General features: G+C 35.8%; 1 non-coding gene across 1 annotated transcript; it reads left to right on the top strand.

Moving 5' to 3' along the window:
• The first annotated feature begins 2421 nt into the window (after positions 1 to 2421).
• TRNAR-UCU (transfer RNA arginine (anticodon UCU)) lies at positions 2422 to 2498 on the top strand. Its single transcript has one exon. It is a non-coding gene; the product is annotated as a tRNA-Arg (tRNA).
• The last annotated feature ends 18854 nt before the right edge of the window (positions 2499 to 21352 follow it).

The raw sequence follows: 21352 nt of genomic DNA, 5'->3' as shown, positions 1-21352 counted from the left end.
GATGTTTATTATGTATCTTAAGATCATTGAGTACTAGGCATATAGTTACTATTGCAAAGGGGAAGATTAAACAATAATAATATGGTAATTTATGTTGTATGATGGAAGTAGATGGAGATAATGCTTGTGTTTGGTTCATATTGTACAATGTTAATAATAATAATAGTGAAATTTGTTCGATGTAGTATTTGGTAGATAAATGGTTTGAAGATTTTTTAGTTTTTTTTTGGTTAGAATTCGAGTGGTTTGTACATTCAGGGGGGAACGTACGGTCCAGGGATTTACATTTCCAATATTCAATACATATTCTCAAATATCCGATGTTAATCTGTTGTTGAATTATAGTTATTACACATAATAAAAGTATAACAGTATAAATAATTATAATATAAGAAGAACCTAAGAAATAAAATTGTTGTTTATGATATATATTATCTGTTCGTATTTCGTTTAGTTGATGTTCAGGATGTGACAGCTGTTTAGTTCGGTTGAAAGTGGTAATATCGTACGAAAGAGTAATAAAAATGACAGATAGTCATATTTTTGATAGAGCCAATTCGGAGCCATTTTCAAGCCATGTTTCAATTTCAAGCCATGTTTCAATTCTGAATGCTAGTCTATACCAGGGCGATACCTGGAGTATTATTTTTAATGACTGGATTGTCAAATAAAACAAATTAAAATAAAAAATAAATAAAATTTCGGCAACCTCCAGCTTGCTAGACGAGACCCTCACCACTCGACTATGGAGGCTTTTGTAAAAGTAGGCTTACGTCAAAAGCATGGGCTTACATCTGCCTGGTTACCAAAAATGTGTTAAAAAAGAAACATTTGAGCTCGGACGAAGCCGGGTAGATAGTTACTACTAGTCATACATAAAAGATACACTGAAATGAAAGAAATTTAAATCCGATTTTCCAACTCCATTGCGATTTTAGCAGCATCTTACCTTACTTTATAGTCTTTGTACGGCATAAGTCCGCCACAGATCATAATACCACTGATATATAAATTACTAGAGTGGCTATGCAGTAGGCGGAGTTGTACACACTACCGTATCGCCCTGATCGTGAAAGATCACCATTCAAAATCAAAACGTGGCTTTAAATTGCTGTTGTTGTGTTTTCCTAATCTGACTATTCAGGTACTTCCCAACCTTTCTCTTCCCATCTTTTGCATCACAAAATACCCCAATTGAGGTTGCCACAATCCCACTAGCTCAAATCAATTGGAACTCATAAGCGATATTCACATAAGCAAAATAATTTTAAATGGTTAGGTTAAGTTTTTCTTGATTGTGTTGGGTCGGGTGAGATTTGATTGAGTCAGATAGACTTGGTAGGTTAGGTTGTGTTAGGTGAGTATGGACAAATTTGGGTTAATTGGGTCATTTTTGTGTGGTTAGGTTAGATGAAGCTAGACAATGTTATGTTAATTAGGCTAATTTCATGTTGATAGATTAGGTGATATTTTGTTATTTTAGGCTTGATAAGGTTATGTTAGATGAGGCTGTACAAAGTTAGGCTAATTAGGCTAGTCCTAGTATGGTTAGTTTTCGTGGGCCCACCTAGCACCTCGTATAAACTACATATGACCATAAACGCACAATACCGTGGAGACAAAGCCTTCATCACACCTCGAGGTCCTAGTTTCACGGTAGATAGCGCTAGTCTCTAGTCTATGGTCTATAGTGTGTAGTCTCCATCCAAATTTACTGCAACAATAACACCGGATACATCCCACCCACCTTCACCCTCCCCCCCTTTACTGTCGCACAGTGCGTACCCAACTTAACCACATACAGCACTAAATACAGTCGAGTCAACAATCACAATGCCGCAAAAGCTAGTCAATTATACTTTCTGCCTAATCAAGGTTAGGATGTTCCAACTTGAACCTAATATAACCTAACCTTGCTCAACCTACACTCTGTACAAACGGTAAGTGGATGTGCGTAATTTTCCATCAAAATTGTTCGATACTTTCAATGTTACCCTGGAAAAGGATCTACATTCGAAATCGCAACGTTGCGTTGCTTGAAATGGCTTTAGCCATGTTTAGTGACCTGATCTGAATAGCCAGGTACTTCCCAACCTTCCTCTTAACCATCTCCTTTCCCCTCGTGTTCTTTTAGCCTCACAACATACCCCAATTGGGGATTTCTTAGTACTACTGGCTCCCGACAGTGAGGTGGATTGGAACTCGTAATGGAAACTCAGATTCATTAAAAAAAGACAACAAATTTTTAAGATATATTATATATAAAGTAAAATCAATATTACATTTAATAAGTGGATGAATTAAATCGATGTGATGGGCGTGTTGAAAGATTACGCGATAATGAACATGATGTCATGATGACGCGCGCTCCTACAAGTGACTAAGGCGGTTATAAACACAGATAATGGCAGTAGCGGTGTGGGCCCGTTAGCTCAATAGGTTAGAGCGCCAAACTCTTCTGAAACTGGAGGTTGGAGGTTCGAATCCTCCACGGGCCGTCCTTTTTTTCTATTTTTGTAAAATGATATTAATTCTGCAGAAATATGAGACATCTAAAAATAATCTCAACAACAGTTAAATTCAAACTAATGTCATTTTTGTCTTTAAAATCATTAATTCCCTGATTGACAGGCCTGCATTATTGCATTTGATTTCATTTCATGTTCCTAATAGAGTCACACCAACTAAAAATATCTTTCACTGCAACAATAATGTCAATACCAATTCGTTTATAAACTCCCTTATATCACGCATACACAGCTTAGGTAACCAATATGCAGAAGTAGACTTTTTAATAACACTTGAACAACTTCCAAAAGAGCATTTCACATATTTTTTGAAAATAGTTTTTAGTTAGCATTTAATTTCTAGTATACTGATTGTAAATTTTACTTTTAAAATTTAGTTATCATATTAATATGTTTATACTGTATAATTGTGTAAAAAATGTTTTATTCTGTATTTATAGGTACTGTAAATAAGTAAATAAATTTTACAAATACAAGTTTTTCTTTAATGGGGTCTGTGTAAACTGTTCTTGAACTATAAAAATATAGGTAAAGGTAGTAAACTGTCATGGAACTATACAAATATACGTAAAGGTAGTAAACTGTTCTGGAACTATACAAATATAGGCAAAGGTAGTAAACTGTTCTGGAATTATACAAATATAGGCAAAGGTAGTAAACTGTTCTGGAACTATAAAAATATATGTAAAGGTAACAAACTGTTCTGGAACTATAAGAAATATACGTAAAGGTAGTAAACTGTTCTGGAGCCATAAGAAATATAGGTAAAGGTAGAAATCTTGTTAAGGTTGAAAAAATTGAGTTAGGTTAGTTAACTTATAAACAAAATCATAAAATTTATTCTCATTATTCTCAAATAATTCACAAAGTCGTCAAAGTTTATTTTGAGCGACCTTTTAGGGAATACAAACATCAGCGTAACGTGACTTATTCATTTTAGAGTGTAATGATTTGTGTTTGTATTTTTAATATTATATTCAAACTAGGGAATAATGTTTATGCACTGTTCAAATACATTTCAAATCGCGACTTCGAAATGGAAAAACATGAAAGAACCAAAGCCAATCTCTATAAAAGACCGGTTAGTAGACAAGTGGTGTAGACTGTAGAGGGATGTCGCATTACTGCTTATGAGTTTCTGAACGGTTTATTATCAATACCAGATATTCTGGCTAAGAAAGGATTCTATGACTGGTGAAAATCAGATGGTGGTGGGAGGTGGAAGTGGAAACAGGGGGGACCCCATTATTATATGTTGCCCCTGGGCCCCAAGCAACTGATTTCATCTCCATTCATCCCCTGATTTTAAGACGCTAAATATTAGTTCTATTTTTAACAGCTTCTATTTCGACTCGAGGCAGATTAAAGAAATTTTCTGAGAGACTAAAAACAGCAACCAGTGAAATATCGGTATTTATTTATATATACTCCAAAAGCGTTTTTATATTTATTGATACATTATAAGTATTATTTGGTAATGTGAGCCTCACATAAACCATAAGTATAAAAATTAATTAAGCAATAATTAGTTGCCTGAAATATCAATACAAATTGAAAATATCTCTCGAGTAAAAATACATAAGTAGGAAAGGCTTTGTTAGTGCTAAATTTCCCACTAGATGGCATCGAGACATATTATATCTACATTTGTTGGTGAAATATTTTGACTTGTCAAATATTATTATTTTTTTAATGATAAACGAATGTTTATAAGACAAGTTAGTTGTTTGTTTGGTGAAAAAAATATAATAAGCAGTAATTGTTGATTGAAGTACTAGTACATTGAATTATTTGGCGTGTTGGGAATAAGCCGACGTAGCTCAGTGGTCCAGAGTACTTAACCGGATATCAGAAGGTGCGGGTTCAATTCCCGTCGGCGGTATTTATTTTTACTCGGAGATATTTTCAATTTGTATTGATATTGCAGGCGACAAAACCTTGTCTTATAAACATTAGTTTATCATTAAAAAAAATCATAAGTTTACAGTGTACACAGAAGGAAACTGTGTAATATTGGAAATAATAATAAGGAAAGTATGTGTAATTATAAATTTGGAACAAAATAAGTATTTATTTGTTGAATATCTACGGCATAAATCCACCATAAACTATAATTGCATGTCATAGTATACAAGGGTAAGCAAATACCAGAAATTAATATTTTTAAATAACAATTAACTCTAAACCTTATGAGATACATCAAAATGGTGGGAAATGCCCATCTCATACAGGACCCCACCGAGAGACAGCCTGGGTTCTCACTGCCTCGCAAAACCTGGTCCGCCATCAATTGGTTAAGGTGCTCCCATAGCCGCTGTGCCCACATGATGCACAGATGGGGCCTTAAAGAGTCGGCGATGTGTGAATGTGGTGCGGTGCAGACTACCGAACATGTGGTCAACGAATGCCCGCTCCATTCATTCCCCGGCGGGATTGATGAGGTTCACATGGCGACGCCTGAGGCCCTAATATGGCTCGCAGATCTAGATGTCCCCCTCTGACCCCCCACCATACGAAAGAAGAATACATCAAAATAATGTAATACGGAATTGCATATCTTAAAAAGGTCCAACTACAAATGATCCAGCTAACTCAGTCAATATGATTCATCTAACTCAGTGGTCAGAGCATGGAAGAGGTTGGATTCAATTCCTAGATGTGACTGATTATTTTTATGCATTTTCCGTTTCATATTTTTCTCTTCGATGATTGAATACTAGAATTTCAGGTTTTATTCATTAAGTTATTCCACTATAAACATAATGTAATGTTCCTCAAGCAAATAATAAGGCATTCAGGACAGACAGCTTCTCGTTCCGAAAGGTCTACCCTCTATACTGTATACCTACGATGGTGATATTGATATGGAATGTCATGGCGTGGTGTATACACCTCGGCGTGGTGTTGTCTCGCATTGGTAAGGTAGTTGTGGGGTTCGGAATGGCTGGACAGGGGTAATACAAACAGAAGCAGACGTGTGAAATTCTGCATCCAAAGTGCACTATTTGCTTGCTTTATGTATTGTGGGGCCGAATTGGATACTTAAAAAAATAAGCCAATTATTGTTTAATATATAGAGAGATAATATATATATAGAGAATCTCTTCAAATTATTCGTAATCCGTTTAAAAACGGGATTGCAGGCCGTTTCTTAATAAACTTTTAGTAAATTCCAAATTATCTTACTATGTTTGCCTGGAATTTCTGGGTCAGTCTATACACAATTTTTATTTTTATTCCCCATAGCTGGGAATAAATATTAACAAAATCGAAGAAATAGAAAGTAAAGCAATATCTTTTTGAAATTCGATTAATAAACAAAAAATTGTTTTGCCTCCAATACCACCCTGAACATTTTTATATCATGAAAATTTCAGTCACCTTTTCAGCCCTTCGCTCATAATGCCCAGCGCACACGTATAAAGACCAACACTCAAATATATTATATTATTTATTATTTGGAAATAATCTATCCGGGCAAGTGTGAATGGGTCTTTGTTTTCCCGGCCTTTCAATCGGCCTAAGGGCCCGTTCACACCTCCGGGCTCTTTATCAGAATGAACAAAAATTAAATAAAAAGAAATCGAGATCTTTAGCATTCGTCGTGAGCTCCACACAATGGAATCTTGTAAGAGGATACCATTTTTTCTGCCTTAGGATGCATTTATTACTTCTTTGTGAGTTGATTTGCGTGCACTTGTGATGTGTTGTGTTATTTGGTCCTTAGTCGTCGGAAGCCGATCAAATTGACGAACTGATGATAATTATTCTTCTTTACTTATTTGTTTAATATATTATAAAAAAAACAATTCAGAATAGTAATCGCTTTATCTCTATCTCTTTTGTGCTAAAATAAAGTCGCTATTCGAGTCTGTCTGTTTGTGCGCTTAGTTCTTCTAAGCTACGAAACTGATTTTGATAAGATTTTCACTATCATTTAGAGAATTTCTTCCGGAAGTAATATATAAAAGGTTTAACCCCAGAAACGCCGGGTACACGTCAGTTAGTAATTTATTTATTTGATTTAATTCTTATTTATTTTACCCGGCGTTGCTCGATTGTTTTCTGCTTTCTATAAATATAATATGCACATATTTATAAACTTTTCGAAAGAAATTCTCTAAATGATAGTGAAACCCCTATCAAAATCAGTTTCGTCGTTTAGAAGAACTAAGCGCACAAAAAGACAGACGCGGATAGCGACTTTATTTTATACTAAGTAGTGATGCAATCATTTTAGATTCGAATAGAAACACCATTATTGTATTACGTATAAACGTATCACAGGACAATTATATTTATATTAAAAGATATATTTTTTTTTTTTTTTTTTTTAAAGAAAGACAAACATTCCCGGGTCACGAATAACCCAACAATGTTTGAAAATCTCCTACTACCACCACAGAAAGCCGAAAATGTTGCTTGTGTTGTGATGGAGGACTTAGCCAGCTGAGGAATCGAACACGCGACGCTCGGGTGAGACCCAAGCGCTATGCCCACTCAACCACTGACCGGTCAATTTATTAGATACACGTTCCACAAATATACCTACCGTTTATTATTTTGGCTAAATTAATTAAATAAAATATACTTGCGCACGCCGGAAGAAGAACACGCGACTTCCGGATTCCAGTCTACGTTTTCATAATATTTTCAAAGATTTTAATTTGTCACATTATACAACAAAGCCATATTATCCGAAAATGGTTTCGAAAGTAGAAGATTTTACACTTCAAAGCATTTTTCATTCGCCTGCTACTTTTTCTGGCCTTACAAAAAGTTTTTAAAAAGCTTGATTAAGACAAAGGAAAATATGTGTTCCACTCGCAGTATTTAATTAAAGTTCCTGTCTATAATATTTCCAGGCGATGAAATGTTCAAAACCAGAAACACATGATTTTGCATTGCTTCACATTGCATCGCCTACATTCTGTCTCGTTTTGAAAATATTTCCTCCTCTCCTAGCATGGATGGTGCTGGTGTTGGTGCTGGTGCTGGTGCTGGTGCTGGTGCTGGTGTTGGTGCTGTTGCTGGTGCTGGTATAAGTCGCAATTTCCTTATACTTTCCTACTGGCAATGAGTGCCTCGTGCCCCTACCCCTGTCCTTGCCTAGTGCCTACTGCCTACTGCCTATAAATACCCTAGCTTTCTGTTCTCTCACAAGGTCTCGGGTCGTAATGGATAAAGTCAAATAGATTTATTTTATTCTTCTAATTAGATCATCTCATCTAAGGATCTTAGGGAAGATATTTTGAAAGGGAGATGCCGGGTCTCTGCTCTACCACTGAGCTATTTTGAGGGTCGAATTAGCTCAGTGGTAGAGCAGAGTCCCGGCAGGGCTAAGGTCTTAAGTTCAATACCTAGATGCGACCTATCTTTTTCTGATTTTTCTGTTTTAAATTTTCGTTTGAGAGTCGCTAATATAATCTTCAATGATTAAGTAAATTAGTTAACCATAATCGAGGCTTTCCTTAAGAATACCTTTTAATTAATTATGTTTTTTTATAATATTAGGGCGCTCCCGCATAAATATATGGACTTATTTAAAATAAAATAAACACCGTGTTGCTCAATTTAATAAAAAGGTGAACTAATTTTCAGAAGGGTTGCTGAAAAGTTGGTTATACGAAAATATTTTTTTTCTATTATTTTCTGTCTGTTTTACTTTCTCTTTGTATTTATTGTACTAATCTTGAATTCTATTATTTTCTATTTGTATTTAGTGTACTAATATTTAATTCTACTATTTTCTATCTGTATTTATTATACTAATCTTTAATTCTACTATTTTCTGTCTGTATTTATTGTACTAATCTTTAATTCTACTATGTATTTTCTATCTGTATTAATTTTACTAAGCCTCAATTCTACTATTTTCTATCTATATTTTATGAACTAACGTTTTTTTCTATATTAATAATAATATTTGGATGATTTTGTGCAAAATCATATCAAGGGCGCTGTACAAATATGTAATACGTTTCTACAATGATCTATGGTATTACTAACCATAGACTAGTCAAGCTATTATCAATGTATGTATAACAGATTGCATCCACCGGTTCGTCGATCGCTAATACAATACTATATGAAGAATGCATTTAATTGATACAATTATTCTATACTTAATTATATTTTGTAAAGGTAGTATTTTTAACACTATTATTTTCTCTGTGTACTAACTTTATTCAATTGTTTTATTCCTGTATTTTTTTTACATATTTTTTTTTCTTATCTATTGATTTTGTATTAATTTTTTTTTGTTTTTTTTTTTTTTTCTTTAAATATCTTATGCCTACGATAAAAAATAAGAATATAATACTTATCCACTATAAGCCTGCGCCTAGCCTATTAGCAGGGTGGTTTGATTATTGTTAGGCTCGTCTAAAGGACGGATTGTGCGTAGGTCGGTGGGGCGGGACGAGGAAGGGGGTGTGCGCAGCTAGCGGGGTATAGAGTATAAAGGGTAGTGAGGGAGTAATTAAAAGTAGAAGGGTGCGAAATATCACACCAACGCATCGGGGTGGTCCACGGGTGGAGTCGCGATCTTTCGCACCCAATACCTACATTAAAAAAAATTTATAATATTTATTTTTCTCGACTGTTGTTTGCTGGATTTAATTTGAAGGAATACGTTTCGAACGCGAGCTCTAATAGTTATGCCATCATCTTTCATCAATAGTACTTTAATCGAGTTTAATGTCTTAAATATACTTCGACTTCATCTAAAAATTATGCTAATACATTTCTTGTACATACAAGGGTAAAACTTTGTTACAACACAATTTATCCATCTAGTCTAGCACAGTAAAATCAATATCGGATCGATAGGCGTAACTACCGACGACTTTATACTTCCCAAGCACGCTAGGTGATACCCAGACCGATCGATAACGCAATAAATCAGAATTCGCTGAATAAACGCTGGCAACACTGGCGCATTTCTCTATGAATTGACATTCAAAAATGTCAGACGACTACGTAAAAATTAAAAATACTTTTAAATTGACAATTTCGAATTAAAATATTAAATTTAATAGACATTGGCATTGTGCATATATTTTTGACACTAAAAAGGAAGTTAATCAGTTCATGAGGTCATTAGTCAAAACTATCAAATTTAGTTTCTTGAAGCTGCAACGGAATCAGTTGATCGCGTCTTAGATGAGTTGATTAAATCTATGGATCATTAGAGCTTGGTTAGTTCTCCCCCATTTGTGAGTAAGCCAGTTATTTCGCATAATGAACGACATTATCCAAAAAGGTGTTCATATTGACAGCTAGAAGTAGCGGCTTTTGTCGGAATCATTTTCTTACCGTGCTCGCAAATATCGCTAACTGACCATAGATGACGTATTTGGTCAATTTGGTATTGACATAGGGCATAACTATAACCAACCGACACTATGAAGTACCTACCTAAGCTACATAATATGTCAGCTCAAAGACAATTCATCCACCGAGCTCCTAAAATCATCAACATTTCGTGGAAAAGCCTTTCACCAACGTCATCTTCCTTTCACATGTCCCACGCCGATCTGGACAGCGCAGATTGGAGTTGGGTGGGAGGACGAAGGATTTTTTCACATTAGCTCCAGTAAAGGAGCTAATGTGATAAAGGAAAGGAGGTCCTGAGGAAAATAACTTCCCGCAGGACCTATGTCATCTATTTTTTTAGGTTTTTTTAAGAAAAGGAAGGAGAGGAAGATCTGCGTAAGAAAAAGTATGAGGAGTGGGTAGGACGTTTGAATTCATCCACCACCCTGCGGTGAAAGGCGATGGGTCCTGAGAGTCCTGCTGAAGATGTAAAATGATCTCCCTCAACCATCCTCTCCAAATCTGACCAAGACCTAGACCAAGGCTGCCCAACCCCAGGCCCGCGGGCCACAATGTGGCCCGCGAACGAATTATAAGTGGCCCGCGTGATCCATTTTCAAAAAACCCGCCAATCAGCCAATTTGAAAAAGTGTCGTGGGCCCGCGGTAAAACAAACAATGCAGCTTGCGCGCGGTCACCAGTGTTGCCAACGAAGGCGATTTATCGCTTTTTAGGCTACTCAGAACGAGAATCAGCGACGAAAAAATCTAACCTGTTGAACTTACTTTTTAAACAAAAATACACCGGTTTTTGATATAATATTTTTTGCCCCCCCCTATGGAATTCGAAAAATTGTTGTGATGTTTTTGGGTGCGCGGAATTATTTCTCAGCGAAGTTCCGTAACAACCCCCCCCCCCCCCCCATGGATTTTTCAAATATTTTGTGGGGAGCACTCATTTTGAATTTTTTATTTTTTTTGTGGGGAATTATGTTTTATAGAAATTCTCTAACAACCCCCCCCCCCATGGAAATAGGAACCGGCAGGTATTCAGTGGCCCGCCAGTGATTCAAAATCGTCAATTTCGCCCAACTGTTAAAAAGGTTGGGCAGCCTTGACCTAGACTAACCTCACCCCATGAACCCGGGCACCCCTACAAAGTCACCAAACTTAGCAAACCACTTGAGGTGACCTATTGCAGAGGTGTTGATTATACAATGAATGGTTCCCGGGGCGGCGGTACCCATACCTGCATCCCAATATTGCGTCGCGTGTGACAAGTGTGTTCTTGCCAACGAAGGAAAACTCTTACAGAACGAAGGAGAATCAGGTGGTCTGAACTTGGACGGAAAACAGCTGAAGGAAAACAGCAAGAAATGGACTATAAGATTTGTAGCGTTGATGACGTGTAGGCATGCATTCAAATATTTATATCGATTATAATAATGAATATTTGGCTTATGTTGATTGCTCTCCGACCCGTGGGACGACGGGCTTATTTTGAATGCCAAGTACGCAAAGTTTCAAAATTCTGCTTTAAGTGGTGTGAAAAAGGTGTGGGGTGATTTTTTGAAATTTCATATAGATAGTAACCTTGCTCTTCTTATGGAGACCATGTGTGCAAAATTTCATCAATCTCGGAAAAAACTGTGGATTTTTATAAAAATTATATCCATGTCCACCACAAACACTCTTCTACTGTGAAGTAATTAAATTTGATGATTAGATCAGAATGGTCATGTTCTTCCAAACCTCCCTTATTTCTTTCTTCGTCTTGTTTAGCCTTACAATATTCCCTATGTGGGTACATAACAGCTATTTACTTTTTTTTTCATTTTTGGTTTTTCCATTACTTTTCTCATAGATGTAATAATATTTGTTAAGACTTTTTTTAATAATTCTTGGATAGAGCCTATTCTATAGGTAATGGAAAAAATTGGCAAACAAAAGGCTTCATTCTATGTATTCTTTAAATGTATTACCCAAGAGGAACATACAATTGAAAAATAATTACAATTATTCCACTTACCGTTTATTTTATTAATTCAATTCATTTTCAATATTTTCAACCACAAAAAATTAAACAAGACCCAGCAACAATATTATATTACTTACAAATCTTTTGCATGTTTCTTATGAAGGCTCAATGCTAAATCACTATTTTGATTAATCTTTATAACGATTTGGTGTACATTATGAATACCAAAATATATGTTTTAGATAAATTGAAGGTTTTCCTATCGTTTCGATTGAGTAGAATACAAATAAATTACTCAATAAAAAATATGAATGTAAACTAGATACTAAAAAAAATATTTTTTCAATAGAAATGTATGAACGCGTAAAGGAAACAACTTTAAAAAATACAGTATTAAAGCTAAGATTATCTGTGACAGTTTCACTTGATTAACTTTTTGCTTTCTTATAAAATTATTTACAAAATAAATAAAAACCAGTTTTGTGCTTGAAATCGAATGTTTCTAGACTCCGTTTGTCAAGCGATTTTAATCCCTATTACCTACAATATAAGGTATACCAAGAATATACACATTTTTGGCTTGTAGCTTCCTCCTAACCTTGCGAACCGCTGAGCTCTGGCGTTATTTTTTTTGTGTTGTGAGAGAATCGAATTAATGATAATCGAACCTAGTCACTTCTTCAATAACATTTTTTTACATAAACTAACATTGTAATACTTATCATTGATTTGTGTTCTACGTTAATATTTACGGGTTTTAAATAGAAAAATATTTGAAAAGAATGATGCTAATGGTTTTAAAATTTTATCATTTCGGTTCTAGATTGAATTACTCTAAATTTGATTGTATAAATAAATGTATCAGAGTGAGGATAAGACTCGAAAAGTTGTCATCAGATTAAAATAACTTTAAATTCACTTATCACGATAAACGGTATCGGTAGGTAAATTAATACATAATATGAATCATTTTACGGGGCTACATGTCACTTTTAAACATAATGACCAAAAGTAAACGGATTAAAACAAGAAGTAAACCAAGTTAAAAGTTATTATGGCGAACGAATATAAAGTTATTATAGTTTAGCTAATTATACGTTCGCTGAACCTTCCTTTGAGACCGCTGGTTCCAGACTGAAGTCGTGGATAATGTCCCGCTCTCATCAATGCTGACAGCTGTACTATCGACGTATGTTGTGTGTGCGTCGTTATTCTAACGATCACCGAGGCTTAATGTTCCAATAGGTTACAACACATCCTGACATGACAATTCGTGTCTTAGTATTTGTCAGATATTCCAAAAAATCCATTTTAGCTCACCATTTCATGCTCCAGTGCTTACCAATCGAGAAATTTCTGCGAGATATTTAAAGCATATTTCAATTACATGACATATGGCAACGGATAAGAGAGGTAAATTATTGATGTAAACAATATCATAAATCCGAATTCAAACGTTGCTTTTAATTTATTTAGCTATTCTTTGTGACCAAATATCATAATTTTTAAAATCACATAACACGACAAAATTTGAAAACCTCCTACCATCATCGTTTTAAGCGAAAGTTATTGCTTTGGCGATGATGGAGGACTAGCAGAGGAATCGAACCCAACTCGGTGGGGAATTCGACGCTTTTGTCAACTCAGCTACTAACCATCTCCAAAAGTTCAATCGTGGCAATACCACAGATCACGATAACGACAATTTAAAAAAAAAAATAGGCTACACCCTTCTCCTTTACACCGCACGCACTCCTCACACTCGAAGCTTTTACATAATACATGACACACCAGCTACCCAGACCTAGTCACCAACTAGACCAACTATAGTGCTGCTATTCAAAGGTGCAATACGTACTGCAGTAACGCATGCAGTCTCCCCTGTACATATTATTTTATCAAATTATTCTTCTTTACTCTCTCTCTCTCTTTCTCTCGTTTTCCCTCGCTCTTCCTTCTTTTGATCTTCTCACCATTCTAATGGTCTCCCATGATGATTATTTCTGATGATTTTTTTTTAAATGTAGTAATAATAATAATTAGGAAGACCTAAAACGCATTGAGCACGCCTAATTAAGGAGGCAACTGAAATATATATATTTTTTATTGATACTTTTTTGACATGCGTTAAATTATGTTTGTAAACAAAATGGACTGTATTAAAATTAAGTTAAATTAAAGGAATTTAAATGAAATATTCATAAATAAAATTCAGTAATAAAACTACGCAATATGTACGTCATTATTAGTCCAGTTGTGTAAAAATATGTGAACTACGTAAGTAAATTTGTTTATTTTAAGATTTTTTTTGTTTCCTTAATTTTTTCGTCGAGTGTAAGATTATTGATTATTGAATACTTTTATTGTCTGGTATTTGTGGGGTCATTGTCTAAAGCTTGTGCTTACTGACGGAGTTTTTATGTTTTGTATGTAAGATCGTCTAACTGGTCTATTAATGTTAGTTTGTTAGCGCCGCTGTTTGGGATACGCTTAATCACTATTTGTATTTGGCGGTTACACCAAAACTAAACGCAGAAAACCACATTAATTTTACCAATTATAATGGTGAAATACCGGTCCTACAACAATCTACATATGTGCCCTGGTAATACACTGTGGCTAAAGAATTGGGAAGAGCAACACGGTATGATAACCCAAACATTAATCACGATACCTAATACTTTTGGCCGTGAAAATCTCAAAAAGTATTATTATAAAGTAATACTTATTTAATTTGATGAATGTATTACATATTTGTTCCTTTTTCGCTAAAACAATAAATAGGGGTAAGCGAGACAAAGTTATGTTTCTCAGTGACGTTTCGCAAGGACTTCATTAATTTGAAATTAGTCTTATTTATTTAGTAACTCTCGTGGAAGATGTGGCACGATCAAGTAAATCAATTACTTCCTATATCAATTAATTGATATATATCATATCAGTTAATTAAAAATTATAAGTAATGTATTACAAAGTGTGTTTTTTCATTCAATGTTTTCAAAGTGTTCAATTAGCATGGTATGTGTGGGTATAACATCTCTATTATATTAGTAGCATTTTCCCAGAGCTCAATACCTTTAGCAATCGAACTCAGGATGTCTGTCTATTAGGGACAATGTCTTTAACCACTCGACCTTTCTGACCTGCTTTTTAAATACATCTATTTAAATTTCGCTTTTTTCGGTAATGAATAAATGCAAATCTTGGATGCGGAAATTAACCCACTTCGATCGATCTGAAATTCGGCAAATATACTCGTCGACGATGACAATCACGCACACATACGCAGACATATACGCGTTTATCTGAAATCGGATTGCATTACTATACCAAATAAAGGTCGGTCCTACCCGATCGGTATTAGAGTTGTTGATTCCAGTTCCTGGGTAGGAAGGTACGATCCTCAATAAAAACCGTCAGTGGCTGAGTTAGCATCTCGTTTGGGTTCCACCCAGGCGTAGTGTGTTCAATTCCACCGCTGGCTAAGTCCTCCATAAGTAGGAGAATTTCAAATATTGTCAGGTTATTCGTAACCAGGGAATGTTGCTCTTTTTTTAAAAAAATAGAGATGACATATAATAGTAAAAAAAATTCATGGAAAAAAACTACTAGTTGATTTTTTTACGTCATTATTGCGATCTCAGAAATAACAATTCCAGCCTTTACGAGAGTTTTAATTTGGTTAGTGGCCTTGATCCGGTAAGACACAGATATCTTCTTCTTAAATAATTAAATATTACATTCATAAGAAAAGTTAATTAATTAAAATTAAATTTCCATTAATGCACAACTATATAAACCGTACAAGAGTCCCAACTGCTCCTAATCGTCTGGAGTCAGTGAGACAATGGCATCCCCAATTGGGGTATGTTGTGAGGCTGAAGGTAGTGGAGATGAGAGGAGATGGGGAAGATGAAGGTGGAGAGGAGTACCTGGCCATTCTGATCTGGTCACCAATTACGAATAAAGCCATTTCATGCCACTTATGGTGGTCCTACACCAAGATGATACTGAGAGTATCTTCCGCTCTGAACAGCTAGTAGCATTGATCGGCCAAAATCATTTCAAGTAAAGTTTCAATTCTGAATGGTGATCTTAAACCAGAGTGATACTGAGATTATCTTCCACTTCTATGTATTATTTTAAATGAGTAAATTGACTTGCGCTCGCCGGATTTGAACCCGCAACCTCCAGCTTGCTAGTCGAGAGCCTTAACCCTCAACCACGGAGGTCTTCACTGCTTGATACTTGACCGCGCCTGTATAGCTGATGTGTCGCACGCCTTCCAGAGTGGACGAAACTAACGAACAGTCGTCAGCGACGGACAATCGCACATAATATATGAATGCGAGAATGTATATTTACGAGTATTATTTCATCTTTCTAATTTCCGTCTAATATCCTTCTAACCCAGACACGTTCCACCTTCACCTTCCCTTCTCCCGACTTTGCGCTCTTTCCTCCTTCCTTGCGTAATGTAAACTACCCGATCTATGATATAAGAAATGCTAGTTGGCGACGGCAACGCCAGTGTTCCCTGTGTGTCGATTTGAAAAAGCCAAAATAATCCTCCGAAGGATCAGTCTCCTACATTCCCGAAATCTGAAAACGATTACCTTAAATAAGGATAATGCGTCCGTATGCTAATAATTTATCAACAAAACCTGCAAAAATAACAATTATAACGTATTGCCCTTCCTGCCTACTGCTGAAAATGGCTCTAGGAAATTAATTTAATTATTTTCTGATGGTACAACAATACCGTTTATTAAATTAAACGTATCTTGCCTATTTTTTATTTATATTAATAACTCATTATGGAAATGACGATAGGAGTTGAAAATATTTAACTAGTAGTTTTGTGAACAGTAGACCTCACGTCCAAAAAGTGTGTTTCTGATCATTTTCTTTTATTTAAAAAATCATTGAAAAATTTCCGCTGAAATCATAAGATTTGTAACCTGCTTATTAAAAAATCTTCATCAAGGTAGTACAATGCATAATATTGAAAATTGCGAATAATAAACAGGACGAATATTTAAAAAAGAATCTTTGCTGAACCATGAAATGTGTTATATATTTGTACATCATGGCGCCGTACAAATATATAATACATTTCTACAATAATCTATGCTGTTACTAACTATATATGGAGATAATATACAGTACAATACTTATCTCTTAGGTCACTTAAGATTAACACTTAATTAACATTAACTAATTGTTTATTAGCGAAATTTAGATACAGGATTTAGGACATAATTGGAAAATTGGATATAATTGGACTTTCTCTAGTCGTAGCATAACAAATGATCACGATAAATGAATGAAAAGCAATGTTGACTGCTTGCTTGAGGTTCTTGTCTGAAATCGATTTGTGACGTACTTGTCTAATCTCCATACTAACTAGACTGTCGTGTCCCGTACAGTGAAAGCTAATCTGTAATATTCTACTGCAATGAGTGTTAAGTATTGACACTGTGCGGGTTACAGTACACAGTACCTATCTACATACCACGCAGCCAGCCATTGCGTTATGTATCGCGTCGCAAGTCACCCAACACATCGAACGCCTCGTTCTACAGGGGTACGTGACAATTCAGGGCCGGTCAGATGGCTTGATCCAAGTAAGATACTTCTTATACTTCTGAGGTTATCTTTTCCTATCGGAGGTTTGATAGCATTAGGGCAATCTTTTTTTCTGTAGACTCGATGAAGAAAGATTCGACGATGTAAAATCATTGGCTATATCCAGACGCGACGTCCAAAGTTAGGTCAGGTTGGGTGAGCTTACGTTAGGCTAGTTTTAGGTTAGGTCAAGTAAGCTTAAGTTTGGTTAGGTTAATTTCGGCTAGTTTTAGGTTAGGTCAGGTAAGCTTTAATCCGGTTAGGTTACTTTAGGCTAGTTTTAGATTAGGGTTTGGTCAGGCGAGGTTACCTTAGGCTAGGTTTAGTTTATAGATCGATTACCTGAAAAGTTTAAACAATTTAATTAACTCTTCAGCAAGTACAAGAACAACTTATGTTTCGAACAATTTAATATTATTCAAAATTAGGTAATAATAATTTATTTTTTTAATTAAAATTCTTATACATTCGTTTTATAAACATTAAATTTAACACGCGTAAAAATTATATAAAATATTTGCAAAATATAGATATTTAACATGATTTTTTGGTGCAGTTTTTCAATTCATTTCACTCGAAAATATACCAATATCGGAAGATTTGGTTCAGGGTCAATAATATATACCTACTACTGCATTTGTAGAATCATTTGCAGGTTGGTCCTAAATACAAGGACATAATGACAGGACACAAGGAGAAACCCAGATGTTACTACACGAGATCAGTGGATAAATGCTCAAAATGAGTACAGAAGCAAAATAAGTGCCAAAAGATCCGATTATTGGATCAATAAAATTGACTCTGAGCGGAAAAATCCACGACGTCTCTGGAACTCGGTCAAAACTATCATCGCTGGTAATACTGTTCCAACTGCTACAGAAATTACACCGCAGGCCTTTTCTAAGTTTTTCTGTGAAAAAATAGAAACCATACGCGCCTCCACATCTTCTGCCCCTCCGCCAAGATTTACAGCCAATTCCACAAGGATACTGTCATCTTTTGAACCTACAACGCTGGAAGAAGTAGGAAAGTTGATCCTTAGTTCGCCAAACAAACAATGTACTCTTGACCCTATCCCAACGTGGCTTCTCAAGAAATGTTGCAACGTGTTATCCCCTTTCCTGGTTCACGTGTTTAATAAGTCCCTAAGCACAGGTGACTTCCCGGAGCCACTTAAGTCTGCTGTAGTTACCCCAATTATTAAAAAACCACAGCTTGATGCCGACAACCTGGGTAATTATCGACCTGTATCAAATCTGCCTTTCGTAGCTAAACTACTAGAAAAAATTGTGGCTTCTCAAATAATCTCCCACTTAAATCTTAATAAATTAATCACAAATCATCAATCTGCATATAGGAGGTTCCACTCAACAGAAACCGGATTACTTCGTGTCCTGTCAGATATAACCCTTGCCATAGAGTCAGGTAAGTTAGCACTTATTTCACTTTTGGATATGAGCGCTGCATTTGATACCATTGACCACGACTTTCTCATTAAGAGACTAGAAGTAACGTTTGGCTTACATTCTAACATCAAATATTGGCTAGAATCCTATCTATCCAATCGCTCGCAAGCAGTAAAGGTTGGAAATAAACAGTCCAACTTCTCAAAACTCTCTTCAGGGGTACCCCAGGGATCCGTTTTGGGTCCACTTCTCTTCATTCTTTTTACAAATGACGTCGCAAAAATTATCGAGTCATTTGGCCTTTTATCTCACTGTTATGCTGACGATCAGCAAATATACTTTTACTGCTCACCAAATGAGATCGACGGCCTAAAAATTCGCACAGCTGAGTGTCTAGAAGCAATCAATCTCTGGATGTCCTCAAATAAACTTAAGCTAAATCCTTCAAAAACGGAGTTTCTCTGGGCAGCCACACATAGACGCCAACATTTAATAGAAAACTCACCAATCGCTATTTCCGGCAACGACGTAACTGCTAAAACAACCGTCAAACTTCTGGGAGTTTATCTGGATTCAGACCTTTCTTTAAAAAGTCAGGTAAATAAGACCGTTAGCACGGGGTTCTTCTACCTTAGACAACTTAAGTCAGTTCGTAGAAACCTCTCAACAGAGGCAACTAAATTACTTGTGAACTCATATATAGTATCACGTCTTGACTATTGCAACGGCATTTATGCAAATCTTCCTAAATGCGAAACTGATAAACTACAATCAGTGTTCAACGCCGCAGCAAGGCTTATCACCGGGGTACCCAAGTTTTCGCACATTTCGGAACACCTCCGAAATCTTCACTGGCTGAAGTGTCCTGAAAGGATCCAGTACAAGCTATGCTGGATGGTGTTTAAAGCTATCAACGAAATGGCGCCACCGTATATTACTGAGCTATGCATTCCGGAAAATACTGGTCTAAGGCAGTCAGTCAACTCTTAGATCAGCGACATCATCTGCAATTGGAAGGTTGAAAGAGCCTAAGCGAAATCCGAACACTAAGTTTGGTGATGGTGCATTCGGAGTATCCGGCCCCAAGGCTTGGAATAAACTTCCTATGGAATTGAGATGTATAACCAGCCCAACAGAATTTAGATCCAAACTAAAAACTCACTTTTTCAGACACTCATTTCCATAAATCCGTCATTCTATCCAAATATTTCTTTTTTTTCATTTTTTTATACCGTAATTGTTACATTATCTAGCGATTCCGTTCATTCAATTTTGCTATTGACTTGCCTACCAGTGGACAATGGACAATATCAGCGGGAACATAACAAGTTAATCGGTTTAATTGTTGGCAGATGAATCATCTAAATGCGTTTAAGATTGGCGATTGATTGATTTTATTCATTAATTTAATTCATTTAACATATAATATATCCAGCTAACAATAAATCCACCCTAATATAATAGAACTTCCTTCTTCTTCTGGCGTTAGTAAGATTAAATTGTTAATTTTAATTTTAGTTGTAAGTTGCCAAATATGTAAATACTCGTGTATATGTCGTTAAGATAGTAGTTATAGGCCTTAGTCGTAAGTCACTAGATACAAGTCTTAGAGATAAGTCAGTAGTTCTAGTATTAAATATTTAAGAAATATATTTGTACAGCGCCCTTGAGGTGATTTCTCACGAAAACGGCGCTATATAAATTAGCCAAATATTATTATTATTATTATAAGAATAGCTAAGTAGTTAAGCTACATCATCCGCTTATAATGATGCTCACAGACAGTAGGAGTTTTTCAAATATTTCAGATTATTCACAACCCAGGAATGTTTTTCGTTTTAAAAATTAATAATATAATACTTACATTCTAATAAAGAGAATCTACGCGTTTTTTGTTTGAAACAAAATGGATGACCCTTCTAGAAAACTCACCTCGATCCATACCTGTCCTAAAAAGCGTACACTATACACACAGCAGTACTTCTCGTCCCTTCAACCTTCTCGCATAAAGCGCACAGTACACAGTCCTACCCCTGCCACAGGGAACTGCGGTACTGCCAGTAGCTACCAGCTACGTCACCTGGACGGGGGGGACGGTATCTGAATAGACAGGTTGCCTTACGCACAAGGGCGATGAACTCTGCATGGCAGGACTGTACCCCCCCCCCTCTCCTACCCACTGCTGCGACGTACAGTACGCCTAATTGCGATAATTAATATTCGATTTTGATTTACTATTTTTCTTATACCCTGAAAACGAAACCACTAGAAGTGTGATCTAACCTGCGGGGGCCAGTGCATGTTTATGTTGTTTGTAATTGTACTTTTTGTGACATTTTCACATGTGTATGTTTTTCATAAATATTGAACAATATACAAAATGGGAAGCGCCAAACACCGCCAACTAGTACTAAATAAATTCAATTTGCCACCATTGAAAGGAATGTCAACGTCGATGTCCTACACTAGCGCCTCTAGTGACCCGAGTTGTTGATA

This window comes from Hesperophylax consimilis, chromosome 27 (genome assembly GCF_061612785.1).
Source record: "Hesperophylax consimilis isolate HC1 chromosome 27, BYU_Hcon_1.0, whole genome shotgun sequence".
Classification (NCBI taxonomy): domain Eukaryota; kingdom Metazoa; phylum Arthropoda; class Insecta; order Trichoptera; family Limnephilidae; genus Hesperophylax; species Hesperophylax consimilis.
The sequence above is the reverse complement of the archived record's forward strand: the minus strand, read 5'-3'. Positions and strand labels throughout refer to the sequence as shown.